Source organism: Camelus bactrianus, chromosome 3 (assembly GCF_048773025.1).
Source record: "Camelus bactrianus isolate YW-2024 breed Bactrian camel chromosome 3, ASM4877302v1, whole genome shotgun sequence".
In the NCBI taxonomy this organism is placed as follows: Eukaryota; Metazoa; Chordata; class Mammalia; order Artiodactyla; family Camelidae; genus Camelus; species Camelus bactrianus.
In genome coordinates, this window is record NC_133541.1 from 79,288,336 (window position 1) to 79,307,947 (window position 19,612).

The 19,612-nt window shown below is 37.5% G+C and overlaps 1 long non-coding RNA gene across 1 annotated transcript in view; it reads left to right on the top strand.

The window, feature by feature from the left end:
- LOC141575272 (uncharacterized) overlaps positions 1–19,612 on the top strand; it is a 244,394-nt gene that overhangs the window by 50,304 nt on the left and 174,478 nt on the right. The gene's annotated exons all lie outside the window — the stretch shown is intronic.

Genomic DNA, 19,612 nt, shown 5'->3' on the forward strand with positions numbered 1-19,612 from the left:
GTCTCCTTTCTTATTGATAATAAATTAAAACCATAAATAAAATTTGTTTCTACAAAATATGGTTACTAATCAATTAAGACAATTTTTGTTTTAATATTTGGCAACATATGTTGCTCAAATTACAACTTGAATAGAAATGGTATATTTGAAAACTGGACACTAACCAGTTAAAAAGTTAATGCTATTTTCGCCCACAATGCTTATGCCTAAAATTCATATTAACTTGGAGTGACTATGCATATGAGATCTACTGTATGATACATATTTTTCCTTAGGGAACAAATTGTTGACTATAATACTATACTAGCTCTATGAAGTAGCTATGAAAACATTTTAGGTTTTAAGTTTTTTTCCCCTTTTTTCTCTAGTTTTATTGAGAAATAGTTGACATGCATCACTGTATATGTTCAAGGCATGTAGCATGACAGTTTGATTTACATAGATTGTGAAATGGTTTTCTATAAGTTCTTGTTGAGATTGTTCAGTTAGTCTTACTGTGTTAAAGCTATTTGGCAAGTTGTTGTTTTAGCTGGGGTTGTTTGAAAGGAAAGGTGGATGTTCCACATAAAATAATACGGAAGTTTCTAACTAATTCCTTGGAATCTGTCTGCAGATTGACTGTTAGGTTGGCACATATTCAAGATATTTGCTACTTTTTGATTTGTATCACTACAGTCTATTCTGTATTTGCTGCCATGGAGACAGTATAGTATAGTACATAATTAAGGCATTGGCTCTTAGGTCTACATGGGTTCAAAGCCTAGCTCCACCAGTTACTAGTAATGTGACCTTGGGCAAAGTATTAATATTTCTGGGTCACATTTTTTTCATTGGTAGGATGAAGACAAGAAAAGTTCTCATGGGTCTCATGAGAAGATAAAATGAGATGTTGCATAAAAAGCACTTAGAGCTATTCTCAGTGCGTAATAAAGCACAGCTCTCAGAAGGTTTTTGTCTACACTTCTCATCTTTCTCTTCTCCTACGTGATGTTAACTTCGGGAAAATGGAAGAAAATACATTCTCTCCTAGATTATTGAGATGGGGCCTGAGATCTGCTTGACTCTTAGAAACAACAGGCTTGGCCAACCTCATGAAGTGAGGAGAGGTTAAGGGAAAAATGCAAGAGATGTATTGCAGAGCTAGGAATAATCAGCCCAGAGAAGGACCTCAATTGTCACTCTGATTCAGCACATGGACCAGCGGCCTTTTGGGAAGCACCATCAAAGTGAGCCTGACATTTCCCTTATGCTAGGTCTTATCTGTTTCATCATCTCCCTTGATTTAAGATGCTGTACACTTTCATTCTACAGTTGATCCTTGAAGAACATGGGGGTTAGGGGCATGGATCCCTGACCCCCAGTTGAAAATCCATGTATAACTTTACAGTCAGCCTTCTGTATCTGCAGTTCCACACCTGCAGATGCAACTGTTGGATCATGTAGTGTTGTAGTATTTACTATTGAAAAAAATCTGTGTATAAGTGAACTTGTGCAGTTCAGACTCATTTAGTTCAAGGTCAACTGTACTTTGCTGTTGTTTGTTTTTATTTTTGTTTTTTTGCTTACTACTGAAAGTTCACATGTTAGCTGATAATTTGGGGTGTTACAGGTGTGAAACTGTAGGTTCTCTTAATCAGAATTCTTACTGAATGGGCCTAATTGGAATCGGATTTTCTTTGGGAAACAGCATCTTCTACAATAGTGCTTCTGTGTTATTGTCATTTCCTTTATGCTATGTATAGGCAATGACTATCAATCCAGAGAAAGATGCTCTGAGAAGATAGCATGAGATGATTATTACTTAACATGGAACTCAAGAAAAATTGTGTCACTGTAGAATATTTGGATGTTTAACCACTTTATAAACATGCCACATAGTTTAAAATTTTACAATATTTCTAAGTACCTTAACTAGGCCACAGCTGGAGGGAGGTAGTGAGATACAGACCGGTGTACAGGGTCAACCCAACAGTGCCCACAAAGTACTTTGTTAAAAGCGTAATAGTATACATCCCATTGTATTACCAGTTTTTTCACATCTTTTTCCTTAACCAGATTTAGGGCTCCTTGTAGGAAGTTATATAATCTTATTTGAGTTTGGATTTCTAATCCTCAGTACATGTGTGTTGAATGAAGGAATGCATGAATGAGTCGACTTAGATCAGTTTGTCACCATGTGGCAAAAAAGTGTATGCCTGTAATGTAGTAAGTCACCAGTGAGTAGTGTCTTACCTAGTGGTTTACACGGCTCACTTGGAGGGCTCTGGTGCTGTTTTTAACTTCTCTGAAACAACATTAGATCTATGTTGAGGAATGATGCCATTATTTGATGCACAGATGCCTAAGTGGCTGCTCTCTAGACAAGAATCAGGGCTTTCCATGAACTGCTACTTTAAAATCATTTTTTTTATTTAAGTGAAATGTGCAGTTTTAAAACTAAATAATTCTAAATACCTATGGTAAAGTAAATTACTTTTCAAAAATAATTTACTGCCATACCCCAACTGATTCTCTCCTTACTAGGAACCACACTACAGAAGGTTTTTAATTCTCAACTCAGTGGTGTCAGACTTGGCCATGTAGCTTGCTGTGGCCAATAACATGTGAGTGGAAGTGATAAGTGCCACTTCTGAGCAGAGATTTTAAAAGTCATAATGTGGTTCTGCCATTATTTTGTTCCTTCTGTTAGGAAATTCTCATGTCCCAGCCAGGTTTGCTCTTCAGCCTTTATCCCGTAATGAAGATGTGGAGAAGAGATACCCATAGTAAACGTGAAAGAGAGGTAATTCCATTCATGTTGTCAACCACTGAGATTTTAGGGTTATTTGTTATCACAGAATAACTTAGCTAAACTGTTTGATACAATGGCTTTTAATTGAAGTCACTATATGATTTATTGTCGAACTTGGACATTTTGGAGAATTAAAGGAGGTTTTATGAATATGTTGTATAAACTTGTCCCATCAAATAGAGGCTGTATAGTCATCCTACTTGTATGGAAAACAGAGTGATGCACAGGATAATTCTGGACCTTTCTTTGACATTCTTACTCTCCTTTGTTGCAGTCACTTTGCTGGAGCCTAGAATGCACAAATTTCCCTTTCTTGATTGACTCCCTTTTTTACTGAAGCATATCCTTCAAAAGGGTGCATGGGACATTCATTTAAAAAACCTTTTGTGTCTAAACTGACTGTTTTATCTTCACACTTGATTGATATTTTGGTTTGGAGTAGAATTTTAAGTAGAAGAAATAGATTTTTCCCTTAGATTTTGAAGCACTGTTGCACCGTCTTCTAGCATTCAGTGTTGCTGTTGTGAAATCTGACGCCATTCTCATTTTCATTCTGTTATATTCACAGGTTCCTCTTTCTGGAAGCTTTTAACATCTTCTCATTGTCCCTGCATTCTGAAATTTTGAAATGATGCGTGGTCTTTCATTGCTCTAGTCACTTGGTAGTCTTGTCTTACAGTTCTAGAAAAATGTCTTGTGTTACTTCTTTGAACTATTTCTCTTCACCATCATCCTTGTTCTTTCATTTTCATACTCTTTTTCATTCATTGGCCATCCTAGGTCAATTCTAGAAGGATTTTTGTGGGTTTTTAAAAACCATTATTTTCACATTTTCTGACTCTTTAGTTTTTGCTCTATTTCCTTGTTGATGCCGTGTTTTAATTTTCAACCATTTGATTGATTTCTTTATTTTGGGTGTTTTATGGTGGTTAATTCCCAGGAGCTCTTTCTTATTCTCTGATCATTGTGTAGCTTACTCATATGTTTTATAAATTCAGTATTTTTTCTTATCTCACTGAAGATATTATTTATAACTTATTTGAAATTTTATCTGCTTTTGCTTTGTTTCTGTCCCTTCTATTTTCCTTTCTGCTCTTAGTCTTTATCTTTTTCTTTCAGGTTGGGGGCAGGTTGAGCAGAAAAGGGTTATCTTAGCAGGCTAGAGTTAAACTCAGCACATTTCAAAGAAAGGCCTGTCTTCAGAACTGGCCCTTGGTTGGCTCCTGGAAGATAACTTCTGAGACCTTGGAATATTCTACTTGATAAAATTGATTTTGTATGCTTGAGGCCTTGGGCCACTCTATACCACTGTGATCCAGTAGTTTTTGCTAACACTGTGATTTATGGTGAATGCCTGGTTTTGCATTTGGAGGGTGGGGGAGACTGAAGTCTGAGTATCTGAGGTCAGTCATATAGGTACTGCCTGCCTACACGACTGACTCCCAGTAGAAACCTTGGCACCAAGGCTCAGGTGAACTTTGCTGGTTGGCAAAACTTTACACGTGTCACAAATCATTTCTGGGAGAATTAAGTGTATCCCCATGTGATTCCACTGAGAGTGGAGCCCTGGAAACTTGTGCCTGGCTTTTCTTGGACTTCATTCCATGTACCTTTTCCCTTTACTGATTTTAATCTGTATCCTCTTATTGTAATAAAATATAACCAGGAGTATAACAGCTTTTCTAGGCCTGTGAGTCTTTCTAGTGAATCATTGAGCCTGGGGTGGTCTTGGAAAAGCCCCAAACAAAAGTGATTCTGAATTAACTCTTCATATTTTTAAGTAAGTGACTAAAATACACAAAGAATTCTCGGAACATAGACAAGAATTTGTTCATTTGATTATAGGGCAATGGTTCTCAGAGTGTTGTTTGAGGAGTCCTGAGATCTCAGAGAAACTTGAAGGGAGTTCACAAGGTCAAAATAATTTTCATGTTAATACCAGATTTTATTCATTTTTTCACTGTGGTAACATTTGCACTGATGGTGTAGAACACTGGTGGATGAAACTGCTGAAGTCTTTTGCCACAAACAAAGGAAATGGTACCAAGCCATACTGGTATTCTTCACCACTACATGATGTTATAAAACATGCTGGTTTCACTTAAGGTTGACCTCAGTGAAATAGTAAAGTTTATGAAATGAGTACACATTTTGTGTGAGAAAATGGCAAGTCTTCCCAGGGCACCTCTGCTGCATACTGTAATACAGTGCCTGTTTCAATGAATAGCACGAGTGCAACTGTTTGAGTTGAGAATTGAAGTTATTGTTTTTGTTTTTTTTTTATGGAAACCATTTTTATTTGCAAGAATGAATGATAGACAAACTTTGATTATTCAGAGTTGGATATCTGGCAGACATCTTAAAAATGAGTAGAGTGAGCCTGTCATTTTAAGGAAAACAACTGACACTATTTATTACCAGTGATATAATTTGGGCTTTCAAGAAGTATTAGAAGTGTGGAACGCTTGTATTGGCCACTGGGAACTTGACAGCTTACCAATACTTACAGAATTTTCTGATGAGATCAGTGGTAATATTAACAAATGTGATTTTTTGGGATATTATATGATAAAATATGTCAACATTTGGAAGATCTGTATAATTCAGTGAGCAAAAATTTTTCCCAATAATAAATGCATGATGTTACAAAATCAAAAGACACATTCAAAGTGCAAGATAGACCAATAGTTTTAATGTAACAGAGTACAAAAAGTTCACTGATAAGTTTTCGGATTCTGCCTGAAGCTAACCTTTCAAGAAACTACTGATTTTCAAGTTGTGGTGGAGTTCCAATCTGAAATTATCTGAAAGGCTATTTAAATACTCTCCCATTTTCCAACTGCATATTAGTGTGAAGCTAGATTTTCTTCATATACTTCAACCAAAACAACGTTTTGCAACAGGTTATGTGCAGAAGGAGACATGTGAACCCAGATGTATTTTATTATGACAGACATTAGAGGGGTTGCCTAAACACCATTCTTCCACCAAATCTTTTTTTGTTTTGAATAATTAGTTATTTTCCATAAAAATATATTATTTATGTTATCTAGAGGGTGTATTATTGTTATTTTGAAGTAAATTAATAAGTATTTTTTAAATTCCCAATTTAATTTCTAAAATGGTGAAGTTTGATAACTATAATTTGTATAAAGAAGAGCTCTTTGGAGTCATCAGTAATTTTTATGAGTATAAGGAGGTGCTGGTACAAAAAAATTGAGACTTGTTGTTATAGGTCTTAAAAGAAGGAACTGGTCTTTTCACTGGGATGCCCCCAAGTGTTATTACTTGTAGATGCATGTTTCTGAAATTGTTCATTTTTTTTCCAGAGAGGAATTCCTTATTTCTTTGACTTTGGGCTGTATAGTGGCATTTTGGGAGTGGGTCAGAGAAAGAGGCTTGCAAATCCCTTAGTTCACTATGTGCTCTTTGAGTTCATCCTCTAGTTTTCATCCTGGGCCACACTCCTTTCCTCCACTCTATTTGTTGGCTGTAACTGTGAGGCCTTTGGACTTTATTTCTCCAGAGAATAAGCTCTGCTCTCCTGTCAGGCTTGGAGACAGACACTGGATAGATGCAGTGTCTCACTTTTTGTCAGTATTCTCTCTTCCATACTGTCTTCCATAGTGTTTACATCAATCTACATTCTCCCCAACAGTGTGCAAGGCTTCCCTTTTCCCTGCATCCTCACCAACACTTGTTATTTGTGGTCTTTCTGATGATGGCCAGTCTGACAGGTGTGAGGTGATATCTCATTGTGGTTTTGATTTGCATTTCTCTGATGACTAGCGATACTGAACTGCTTCATCTACTTTAATCTTCCAAAAAGTCGTGCTTGCTTAAGTGCTGTTGATCCCTCTCCTGGTATCTTTTTAGGCATGTGGTAGAATGAATAATGGCCCCCTCGAAAGATATCCATGTCCTAGTCTCTGGAAACTGTGAATGTTCTCTTAGGTGGCAGACTTTGCAGATGTAGTTAAGTGAAAGATTTTGAAATAGGAGAGTATCCTGGATACCCAGGTGGGCCCTCCATGCAGTCACAAGTATCCTCATTAGAGGGAGGCAGAGGGGGGTTTGTTACAGACAGAAGAGAAGGAAATGTGGCCATGGAGGCAGAGGTGAGGATGATGCAGCCATAGGCCAGGGAATGCAGGCGGCCGCCAGAAGTTGTGGAGGCAGGTACAGCCTTTCTCTAGAGCCTCCAGTGGCCCTGTAGACACCTGAATCTCCCAGTGATACTGACTTCAGATCACTAGCCTCTAAAATTGTAAGTGCATCAATTTCTTTTACGTCACCCAGTTTGCAGTAGTTTGTCATAGCAGCTTCAGGGAACTAATACAAGGCGTAGTTGCTGTGTTTTCCTCCTTTGGTGCCATTTCAGTGGGGATTTGCAGGGTAGGCTAGGGAAATGTATGTGGTCTTCAAGAGTAGTAAGAAGCTCTTCAGTGAGTCTCTAACTGCCATAAAAATGAGGCAAGCAGGGGAGAGTGGAAATTTTGCCAGAATAGAAAATTTCCTGATGCTTTGGAGTGACTCAGCTATCTCCAGGGGTGAGGGGTCTTAGATTTCTGTCACTTTTTTTTTTTTTTTTTTGATTCTCAAGAGAGAAAGCATGTTCACTGGCTGTAACTTATCTGGAATTTTTAGAAATAGCCAGCAAAAAGTGTGAATTCTCAATCTAGTGCTAGAACTTGGAAGAGTTTGAAATATCATCAGGTTGGGGTGGGGAGATGAGTTATATTTCACATTTTGTATTGCCCTGGTGTGGGAGCATTTACAACTATCCATTTGAGCCATATGATTTCTTTCTATATGCCTGCCTTGTGAGGTTTTAATGCAGTTTAAATAAAGGAAGAGGGATTGCAGCTTCCCCACCTTTCCCCAGGTTTGATGTCAGTGAGCCAAAGAGCACTTATGTTGTCTACATATGAGCCAAAGAGCACGGAAAGCTGAAAGGGAAAATGGGTCAGGGACAGTGGGAGCTGTAACAGCACAGTGTAAGCATCCTGAGGCCAGTGGAGAGACTGAGTGATGGAAGTGGACCCAGGAAGGTGTGTCTTCTTTTCACAGTCAACAAATATTTAGGTAGCACTCATGAAGTATAAAAAAACTCAGTACCACAGCCTCTTTTGGAGGAGAGGGTAATTTTCACCCTCTCCTTGTTCTTATCTTATATAAGTAATCACGTTACATAAAAAATTATAATGCATTAGTACGGTGTACTTGAGGGAATAATTTCCATATTCCTTGAATTCCTGGAAATAACGAGAATTAAAGCAAAACGTTTAATGTCTAGAATTTACAACATTAAAACCTATAAAAAGACTAACAATTATTCAGATTGTCTTGACACATTATTAAAGAAATAAATCTCAGAATTTATAACAAAGTTGGGGCTCAGATATTTTCTACAAATTAGATTTTTCTTTTCTTCACATGACTAGTGTTGCTTGGAATTTTTAGTGATAGATGTAGGTCTTTAAAAAATAATGATGAATAAGAGATGACAAATAAAACCTAATGACAGGGTAAACCAAATAAACAGAATTATATTAGACAGAGGCAAGAAAATGACCATTTTAGGCAGCGTGCCCACTGGGCTTAATTAGGTCTAATGCTGTTGTTTCTGTACTTCATATGCTGCTGGTGGTCAGTGAAAGTTTAAAACACAATCAGAAACATATTCTGCAGTAATAAATTTTATTTATGCTGCACAGAGACATGAATATACAAATTACTGCCTACTTATTCAAAAACCACTTCCTCCACACAAATGATTCCCCTTAACCAATATGTCCCAGTTTCTTGACAACATTGAAGAAGCTACCTAATATCAAGAACTGCATTTTTGGGGGGAAAATGTACTGAATACTGGATGAGCTTATTAGTGCTCTTAATAAAAGTAGGGAAGAAAGATTGAAAAATACATGGTGGGGGATTACAGATGAATAACTTGTGAAGTCACGAGGGCGTACGCAAGCAGACAGCTAGAGTACTCAATCTGGACTTAGAGAATCCACAGTTTCTTCTACTGCCTGCCTGTTCCACAAAGATCTTAAATTTCCAGGTATCTCTGTGTATGTATGATTGTATGACAGTTGGGGAAGAGAGAGGAATGAAAACAAAAGAAAGCAAAATGATACAATTTAAAGGAAAGAGAAAAGAGCAACACAAAGGCATGGATATTAAAATGGAGGAAGAAATGCCAATAATAATAAAAAACCAACCACAGAGATTTAAGAAGGTCCTTATGTTTGTGTCTGATAGTCTAGAAGCCGTTCAGCAAAGAGGCACATGGGATCAGTTGTACTCAAGATACAAACATGTTTGTGGCTCTAAGGTACAGAGACATCACTGAGGCTGAGGTCAGGCAGCTCTTTCCTGAAGTCTTAACAGAGATGGCGTCTTGTGACGTAATGAATGATATTCTCAACAGAGTTTTGTGGTACAATGATACATTTCTGAGAGTTGTTGTTTATCAGTGGTGTCACATACAACAACAATTAAGAAAACTCTCTCCTACCAAGGGCTGTTATACTACAAACCAGGTAAACAGTTGGGTGGAACAACCAGAATTGGCTTCTGAGGCAAAAATGCTCTGGAAAGGAGCAAGTGGAAACAACTGAGCTTGCTTTGCCTTTGTGGCTGGCTGTTCTTCCTTACCGCTTAAGAGTTAAGAAGTGATTAAATGTATTTACTTATACAGAGAAGGAATGACTTCCTACATAAGAGCAAGAAAAATGTAAGAGTCAGAGGCTCATTAAACACATTTAAGCAGCATATGGCTTCCTCCTTCTTCATTAAATATATAATTCCAGATGTGGACCTAGAGTAGGTTCTTTTTCCTCTGTGTGAGTGGGTAGTTCTACAACTACAGGCTCATAGAGTATGGATAAAATATAAATAATGTCATAATGTTTTCCTCCCAAGACAAGAACCAGTGGGGTTGATCCTGAGCCACCACATTGCACAGTTGCAGAGGGCATCATTTAAATGGGGCTTTACATGACCTTCCGAGGGTGCCTGGAATTGTGCTACCTAGAATTTCTATGAAGACCTTTGGCCAAAGAGCAGATGTAAGGGTTAACTTTTCCCCATTTCAAGCAGGGTAGAGTGCACATTGATATTAGATGAGGGATGATGGCGCCTGCCCAAATAAACTGAGTCCTTGTTTGTCAAGAGAAGAGGGAGTACTTCCATGAGTAGGTAGTAGAGATGCAATAGCAGCACAGACCAGGGCAAGTCTGATTGCTACAGGCTTTGTTGCAATGATGGCTGTTGGACCCGTCTGTAAATGTAATGTTCAAAGTTAAAAGTATGACTCATACAAACGTAAATACCCATCAGCAGTTTCACTCAACTCATCAGCTAATAAAGGAACCTTGGAAGGTTGATTACAAGAGCACTTTGAGAAGCTGGGCATTTATAGGAAATCCAGTAAGAGTGTCTTAGAATGAGATCGCTAAGTTAGATTAGAAACTGGTTAATGGCCTAAAAGGCAATAAACTAACATATGGGGTTATTTTTTCCACCAGGTAGAAATCATTTGGATAAAATTTTTTAATATTCCTTTTACAGAATCAATTGGGTATAGTCTCAACCTTTATCAGAAGATGCTGGGTATCCCAATCAGAGTAGAGCTGATTTAGGGTTGGGATGCTAAGTTTTTATTACTAATTTTTATTAATTTAATCTTGAATGCATATACAAACAATCATAGATGAAAGAGATTTCTTAAGCACTTCGGTCCCTTTTGCCCCAGAACTCACCTCTGAAGTGATGTGATAAAAGTCAGGACAGATGTCCTACTTGTGGCTGGACATTCCATAGGCAAGGGACAAGGAAAATGATTTTTCTTTACTTATAATGGGGAGTGAGACAGCTAATCCCGTCTCTTCCTCAAAGTGTTTCCTTGGAAACGTAATGAGCCTGAATCCTTACTTCAACCCTTTGGTTTATAAATAAAATCTCTCCAAGAGCCAGAATGTCCTGTGTGTCTTGGCTTTTACCACCAAGAGATGTCTCAAAGTTCTGGAGCTCATTCCTCCCTGAAATGTAAATATCTTGGGAGGTAACACTCCAGGCTAGGCAGTAACCATTTGGGATCTTTTCGGATCAGAGCAGTTAGCTCCACCATTAGGGAGACAAATGGTTGCAGATCTAATCCTTATGGTATGTGAAAAATGTTTCTGGGAGAAATGAAAGCAAACTTTTTTTTCCTTGAGATTTTTCTGTCTTTACCCTGTATACATTCCTGTATCTCAGGAAGTTAGGGCTTTGTTCAGGAGCAAATGCTGTAGGTCAGTGGTACTTAAAATGTGGTCCCTGGACCAGAAGCTTCAGCCTCACTGGGAAATTATTAGAAATGCAGTAACTCAGGTATTACATTATACCAGACTTACTGAATTAGAAGCTCTGGGTCCTGCACTCTGTTCAGTGAGCCCTCCAGGTGATTCTGTTGCAGGCCCCAGTTTGAGAACCACTGCCAGGCACCATGTGCTCATGAGCTAGTCTTAATATTCCTCTTTATTTTCTCCAGCTATCTCTTTGCTCCCTACCATATGGTATCAGTTCTTTACCAACTTAAAAAATCTGTCTGCTGCTACGATAAGGTCTACTCATTATAAAGAATTTGGTAGTAACCCAAAGAGCAAATTTATATGCAGGAAGCATTTTGGTGTAATGAGAAGGTTATGAGATTCCTATTTCTGAAGGGGTTTAAAAATTAGATGAGCAACCACCTAGTTGGATTATTTAAATACAAACACCTGAGCAGCACGGGGCTGGCTGAAATGACTGAACTTTTTCAGTTTCCTCAAGGCAAGTAATACTTGGGAGACCAGATAATAAAACAATTTCCTGATCAAAGAATAACTGAGCAGGATTATCCCTTGTAGACTCAACATGGGGAAAGTAGACATTCAACATACTTTATTTTATATTGCATGTTGCATCACTAGTACATTTAGGAAACAATAATGACTACTTATACATGCTTCATAGATGCTTTTATGCTTTTAATTGGTTGGAATTCTGGTGTCATCTGTCTCTCTTGATACCAGAACTGTTTAAGATGTTCTGTGGTGTCTTCCACTTGCCTTCTAGTATCTTCACAAGGGTGACATCAGAATTCCCTTTATCTGTAAAGGGTGTATTCTCTTATACAAATGTGGATTCAGTCTTACAAGTGAGAACTCTAGGGGCCTACGAGAGATTACCCATTTGCTCAGAAATTTGTCCTTCTGGAAAATTAGTAAATGATATCAGATCATGTAAAATTCAATTTCTAAAATCCCCACATGATCTCTTGAAATTCTCTTCCAGCTTTATGAATCTAAGCAAGCAGAACATGTGGGATCAATTACAAACATTTCCCAGATTCTTGTTACAGTTCCATGAACATAAATCTGATTTCCTTGGCTTTCATGAAAAAGATCATAAGAATTAATCCACAACAGAAAAGAAATGCATAGTAAGGAAAATATAATTACCAGCATGTGTGTTTCTGTGCTGCACCATTAATGTTGACCATGTGACATAAGAAAAATGTGACAAAGGAAAAAAGAGACCTAAATTTAGATAACACTGTTACTTAAAGAGGGAATAATCCAGGTTAGTATAAATACTAACACATGAACCATAAATGCTTCAGAAACAGAGAATGTTTCCTTGTTTCTTGTAATACTTGAGTATCCCCCACTTTAATAAAGTAGAATTGTTTTTATGGACTGCTGAATTATTCCTTGCAGTACTGTATTCTTTGTTGCTTCCGAGATTGGTTTGGAAGGGAGCAGTCATTACTTTAAAAATTGCCAGTGTTTATTCAGGTTTCTGCGGCCATTTTGTTGAGGTTTCCAAAAGACGTTCCAAATATGAATATCCAAATATGTGCAAAGTACACAAATCTTTTTTCCCCCTTCTCCTTGAAGTCTTGCTCTTGGGAGGTCTATTTTAAAAGTCCCCTTTAGAGGGAACGTCTCCATAAGAGGATGCAGTCATTTGTCATTTCTCCTATCCACTTTTCAGTTCTGGTATCCCATGACTTTTGATTGTGTGACTGTTCAGCACCCCATGTTGTGAATAATTACTTTAGCTCTTTAGTTTAAAGATGCTTTTCAGTTTGGCTTGATAGGCCCACAATACCAGAAAAGAATGAATGTTGCAACACTCTCTACCAACACTCCTATTAGGGAGAAGTGGTTTGGCCATATCTCCTTCAAGACGGAGAAAGTCAGTTAGAAAGTTTTTATGTGACATGACCTTGCTGGGTTGGGTACGCTTACTGTGGCCTGGCGCTTTACCTAAATGCACATCCGTCTGCACAGTCTCCAGAAGGGAAGGCAGAACAAGGGTTGGCAGTCCCTCTGATTGTGCACCGCTATGTGCTGTGGTGCGATGTTCTCCTCCCTCACTCCAGACTGGTCCAGGCTGCTCCTAGGCGCTGGTGTTCTTTCTTGAAGGTCTTCCTTTTTACTGAATCCAGAATCCTTCCTTGTTTAATGATGCTACTGCACATTTCGTGTGTGTGTGTTTGTGCGTGTGTGTGCATGCATGTGTGTATGTGTGTGTTTCCCCTTTCCATGATTCTGGCTAAGGATTTAGATGCAGTCCTTTGAGAACTCCTTTGCTTTCTGTACCCAAAGAAAGACAGAACACAGAATCTTTTTATTTTAATGGTTTAACAACCAATCATCACAAGAAGGAAAGAAATGAGATAATAGCATGAACAAACTCCAAGAAGTTAGACATATTTAAGAAATCTGACAAAATTTTCTTGGCTCCTATTATAGGCCCTTTTGTAATTCTCCAATTTTTCTCATTGTCTGCCTTGAAAACCAATTCCGTGACAGCAAGAGTGTTTATCTGTATCTTATGTGCTAAGGACTCTGAAAATAAATCCTGAGACAACACAAGAACAAAAGATGTTGGCTAAAGATTACAGTTTACTCAAAACAAGTTTACCCAAAGGGCAGAGGTCTCACAAATTTGGTTATAAGCTTAATTTCTAGAAATTAACTTGTCTCCATGTGGTAGAATTTCTTAATTAAAACAAGCCTAGAAAATATGAAACAAAATCTACTCCTTACTGAAACAGAGCAGAAGTACAATACAAGCCCTTCCTTGTAGCTAAAAATTTTAAAAAAGCTAAGGTAATGACTTAGGGTGTCTTTGTAGATTTTAGTACCATCATAACTAAGATTTACAAATGCCACATTCTGTAATACCCAAATAAACCAGGATTATTATTGTCCCTCTGCTCCATTGTCCTTCTGCCTGGTGTAATTTGTGTACTTGTGTACTGTAATTATCTGTCCTTCCTCTCCAGCTAGTACAGTTTCAATGACTCCTGGTAATAAGTTTCTCTGTGACTGCCTGGCACAGAGCAATATGTCCCAATCCTAATACTGTGCTCTTCCTTAGGAAGAAAACTAATAATGCTAACTATAAAGTTAACTGTAGCACAGTAAACCATCTACATTTTATGGTTCTGAGTTTTTATTCTTGGCAGTAGAAATATGCTTGGTAGTTAATTTTACATCAGGCTGCAACCCAAGAGTTTGTGTCTGACAGCTTTAAATAGAGAAAATGAGTATTTTAAAAACAGCCCAACAACTATTGGTATGAATCAAGTAATTTTGGGATACAAATGGATAGTAAGTAGAATCTACGCTATTCTGTAATTTTGTTACAACTACCTGCTTTTGACATGAAAAGAAAAAGAAGCACTAAATCTAGAACACATTTTCTTTAGCTCTAAGGGTGCCTTTGGGACCTTTTCCCCACTAAAGGATACTGCCCTAAGCTTTTCTTTGGCTTCTTAGAGCGCCAGACTGCCCAAGGTGGTGAAGCAGGAAGAGGCAGCAAAGACCTGAGTTTGACTTCCTGATCTGGGCATAAAAATAGAACCTACCCTGTAAAATATTCTTGGGATTAAATGAGAAATGCATGTAAAACTCAGCACAGAGCTGGTGCGGCCTACTCAGTAAATGTCATAATCATTATTATTACCAGCTGTGTCCTTGGGCTATTTCCATAAACTTTTTGAGTCTCAATTTCCTCATCTATAAGACTTAGAATATATGAATCCTTACTGAATTATTAGGTTGTAAGTTCAAAGGGCCCACACTGAGTGTGGACATAGTCAGTCCACACCATCTGTTAATTCTCTTTCCTCAGGAGTCCTGAAGAGTGTAGCTCTTCTGTGCCAGATCCAGAAATGTTACCACACAGCCATTTCATTGGTAGGGCACCAGCAGGAGCAACTTTGTTTCATTGTTTATTTTTACTTTCCCTTGAGCCCTTTCTGTCTGACCTCCCTTCTCCACTCCAGTAAACTATCTAGGACAGATCTCATAGTTTTCTAATCATATTCAGTCATTAGAGACAGTCTCATTTTTAGACACTAGAAGCGCAGTCTCATCTAAATCCAAACGTCTGTCTCTCACCCAGTTAAGAACTTCCCCTTTCACAGCTTGAACCTGGGAAATATATAGTATGCAAGGGGTACACAGTTTGACCAACTCTTACACCTCCTGGGTTTTCCACATCCTCATCCCTATCCTCAAGGTTGTTTCTGCTTCTTCCAGAGTGAGGATGGGGAGGAGAGGGTGGAGAGGGAGTGGACCTTGCAAGTCTAAACTGACTAGGCTGGAATCGGTGTCCCTGCACAGCAGTGGCCTGATGCTTCTCTCCTCACAATTCACTCTGGTGACTTCTTAGGAGACTTCACCGCAGGGTATCTTCTGTCTGCACTTTTTGGCACAGGTGATGTTTTTCTACCTGATGCTTTCAGGTTCCCCCTCAGGTTCAGCTCCTGATGGTGCACTGCAGGCTTCTTCTGGTGGGGTTGACAGGTGGATGTAGAGCCAGGGTGATGGTGAGCTCAGCATAAATGGCCTGACAGCTCCATTTAGATATATAAACTCTTAATACTCTGAATTATAATTCTGATTTATGTTGTTCTTTTAATTATATAGTTTTCTTAACTTTTAGCTTCATTTGATCTAGGAAGTCATGATTGGACCTGTTTTGTGCTTATGCCTTTCTCGTATGTTTTCAAGGTCCAGAGAGGTAGTATTATTTTTTTTTCCTTTTTTTCTTCTATAACTTTGTGTTGAATTTGACCTACATACTTTTCTGTTGCTCATATTTATGTGAAACTAGTTTTCCTAAATTTTAGAAGATACGGTTCTGTTGCTCAAGGTAGTTTTCTTAATTTTTAGTCCTCCCACTTCAGTTTTTTTATATTTTTGAAGCATCAGACCATATATTCACTTACTTTTTGAGATTTCCTGGCTCTATTTCCGTTTCCCTACTTACCTGGGCTTTCTCTTTCATTTTTCTATATTGTCCAAATTTTTCCTAAATTTTTATTTCATTCCAAGAAGTTTCTCTCCATTGTGGGGCTCTCTCTTGAAAGGAATTTCTGGCTGTTTGATTTTGACAATTCATGTGACCCACAGTACTTCAGTCTTTTTCAGACTTTACTGTGGGTGCCTTGCAATCGTCCACTATTAAGTTGGGCAAAATGCTTTTCAGTTTTTACTGCTGTTTTCAAATTGGCTGTTCTTGCTTCCCAGGGTGTACCTGTGCACTGTTTTGCTTTTTCATTTTCCAGACCCATCAGACTCCCCATTTCTTCTCTCTGTCTCCTCCCACACAGGTACTGACACATGTAGATGTTGTGGATACTGTTAGTTTATTGTTACCTGCTGTGTTTAGGGACATGCGGTGTTTTTTTGTCACCTGGTTCTGTTGCAAAAGTTGTTTTGTTCTCCCATCTAGTTGATTGCTCTCTTTATGTTCAGATTCTTTACAAAATTATTTTACTGTATAAACTTGAAGGGAGAGCTCTAATAAAATAACAACTGGATTTTTTTTATAAACAATATATTATGTTACTCTTCTGGTTTTAAAATCAAGTGTTGTCCTAACAATGAAATAGCAGAAAAAGAAATTAAGTAAATAATCCCATTTAATATCACATTAAAAAAGAATAAAATACCTAGGAATAAACCTTCCTACAGAGGCAAAGAACCTGTACTCCAAAAACTATAAGACACTGATGAAAGAAATTGAAGATGACACAGACAGACAGAAAGATATACTATGTTCTGGGATTGAAAGAATCAATATTGTTAAAATGGCCATACTACCCAAAACAATATACAGATGCAGTGCAGTCCCTATCAAATTACCAATGACATTTTTCATAGAACTGGAACAAAAAAATGTTAAAATTTGTATGGAAACACAAAATACCCCAAATAGCCAAACTAATCTTGAGAAGGAAGAACGGGGGAATTATGCTCCCTGGCTTTAGACTGTACTACAAAGCTACAGTAATCAAAACAGTATAGCACTGGCACAAAAACAGACACATTGATCAATGGAACAGGATAGAAAATCCAGAAATAGCCCCATACACTTATGGTCAATCAATTTATGACAAAGGAGGCAAGATGCAATGGAGAAAAAACAGTCTCTTCAATAAGTGGTGCTGGGAAAACTGGACAGCTACCTGTAAAAGACTGAAATTAGAACATTCTCTAGCACCATATACGAAAACAAATTCAAAATGGATTAAAGACCTAAATGTTAGATCAGATACTATAAAACTGCTAGAGGAAAACATAAGCAGAACACTCTTGGACATAAATTGCAGCAATATTTTTTTCAAACCAGCTCCTAGAGTAATGGAAATAAAAGGAAAAATTAAAAAATGGGACCTAATTAAACTTAAAAGCTTTTGCACAGCAAAGGATACCATCAATAAAATGAAAAGACAATCTACAGGATGGGAGAAAATATTTGCAAACGATGCAACCAACAAAGGACTAATTTCCAAAACATACAAACAGCTCATACAGCTTAATATCAAAAACAACAACAACAACAACAACAACAACAACAACAACAAGCAACCCAATTAAAAAGTGGGCAGAAGACCTGAATAGACATCTCTCCAAAGAAGACATTCAGCTGGCCAGCAGGCATATGAAAAGATTTTCAATAACACATATTGTTAGAGAAATGCAAATCAGAACTACAGTGAAGTATCATCTCACAATAGTCAGAATGGCTATCATTAAGAAGTTTGCAAATAATAAATGCTGGAAAGGCTGTGGAGAAAAAGAAACCTTCCTGCACTGTTGGTGGGAGTGTAATTTGGTGCAGCCACTATGGAGGACAGTATGGAAGTTCCTTAAAAAACTAAAAATAAACTTACCATTTGATCCAGCAATCCCACTCCTGGGCATATATCTAGAGAAAAATATAATTCGAAAAAATACATGCACCCCAATGTTCACAGCAGCAATGTTTACAATAGCCAAGACATGGAAACAACCTAAATGTCCATTGACAAATGACTGGATAGAGAAGTTGTGGTATATTTATACAATGGAATACTACTCAGCCATAAAAAGAATAAACTAATGCCATTTGCAACAACATGAATGGACCTGGAGATCATTATTCTAAGTGAAGTAAGCCAGAAAGAGATGATATCACTTATATTTGGAATCTAAAAAAAAAGAGACACAAATGAATTTATTTACAAAAGAGAAACAGACTCACAGATGTAGAGAACAAATTTATGGTTACCAAAGTGGCTGGAAAGGGATAAATTGGGAGTTTGAAACTTTCAGGTGCTAACTACTATATATAAAATAAATAAACAACAAGTTTCTACTATATACCACAGGGAACTATGTTCAATATCTTGTAGTAACCTATAGTGAAAAAGAATATGAAAAGGAATATATGTATGTATGTATGACTAAAACATTATACTGTACACCAGAAATTGGCACATTTTAAACTGACTAAACTTCAATAAAAAAAGAATAAACCAGAAAATCAAGTCAAATCAAGTGTTGTGATTCAATGGAAATAATGTTAAATTCCTTCTTTCTCAGCTCAATAGCTGTAAGAGCCAATGCTTAAACGTTTCTTTTATTGAGTCTGATCTGTTGTAGAGTTCTGTAAGATGTCAAGGGTAATGGAGGAACCTGGAGCTAGGAATAGTGGAGCTGTTACCACCCCTAGGCTGGAAGCTACAAGGGGAGGAAGATGTTAATGGAAGTCAGAAGAATGAGAGTAGGGTACACTTCCTTGAGAGAACAGGTGACTTTCTTTTGAGAGACATAGCCAGGTTGAGGTGATTTTCCAAGCAGAGAGTTAGGGGCATGGTACTCTGACCATATTCTCTTCTTTCTTTATTTTCTACTTAAGCATCCCTGTTGGCTGAACCCAAAATGCCTGAGAGCCTATTAGGTAGGAGCAGGATGAAAGGAGAGAGAATGTAATTGTACTAAGCAAGTAGAAAATATCCAGTATACTAGCTAATTGTCTCATCAGAATAGAACTGTCTCAGGCTAAGCATGTATTCCCATGTTATATGATACATCAGTGGCTTATAAACTTATCATTTATTTAACAATATCTCCTTCCCACTCCTTCCCACTCCCACTGTTACATGTACCCATGCTGTTAACTAGATAAGGATGAATTTATGTTTTTAGCCCCATCTTCTGTCATTAAAATATTATTCATTAAAAATATCCCAAAGTATTTGGAAATAAAAGGCAAATTGGAAAAAAAACCCAATTATTTTTGTAAATTATCTATAAAGTTCTCTTTATCCACCTATTTATTTATATGCTTATTTATGTGTATAGCTAGATATATCATGAAATTTATTCTAGATTTGAAATGATAATACTAAGCCCCCAACTCATCTTTGTTGGCCATAATGATGACATCAAAAAGGTTATTCACCTATTACCATTGTAATTGATGAAGCATATATATTTTTCA